Here is a 702-nt window from a genome sequence, read left to right as displayed (position 1 = left end):
GAACCCGTGGCCTTGGTGTTATCAGCACCACACTCTACCGAGTGAGCCACAGGCTGGCCCCATATACACTTTTATTTTAAAAGTATATGAGATATATGTATATATACACTTTTAACCATAAATAAGGATTATATAATAATATGACATTCTTTGTTTTATATAATTTCTGATTGCATGATATTTCTTATTTTTAAAAGAGTCCAACACTAGGGCCGGCTGGGTGGTGCACTGCTACAGTGCGCCGCTTGGGAGCTCAGCGGCGCTCCTGCCGAGGGTTCAGATCCCACATACAGACCTGCCGCTAACTGGCTGAGCGAGGTGCGGTCCTCCCAACACCAAGGGTTGCGATCCCGTTGCCGGTCACGAAAAAAGACAAAAAGAAAAAAAAAAAAGAGTCCAACACTAGAGAAACTTCGTTCGGCGGCGTTTGCAGCTCGCCGCAGGTCTTGTGTGTCTGGCTGTGCGTTTGCATTTGGCTCTCCGTTTGCATGACTCATGTCCTCATTTCGCTGCACTCTTCCTCCACTGAATGTTCAGAAAGGGCACAGTGGTGGCTGGGCCAGCATTGCCAGGCTTGGGGACCAGGTGGTGGTGGGTTCTTCTTGTGGATGCCACAGTGGCTCAGCTGGAGAGTAGAGGAGCTTGCTCCTGCCCCGGTGTGCAGGCGGGGATGGGTGCCGGCAGAAGGATGGGTGCCGGCGG

Source organism: Galeopterus variegatus, unplaced genomic scaffold (assembly GCF_000696425.1).
Source record: "Galeopterus variegatus unplaced genomic scaffold, G_variegatus-3.0.2 Scaffold960, whole genome shotgun sequence".
In the NCBI taxonomy this organism is placed as follows: Eukaryota; Metazoa; Chordata; class Mammalia; order Dermoptera; family Cynocephalidae; genus Galeopterus; species Galeopterus variegatus.
The sequence above is the reverse complement of the archived record's forward strand: the minus strand, read 5'-3'. Positions refer to the sequence as shown.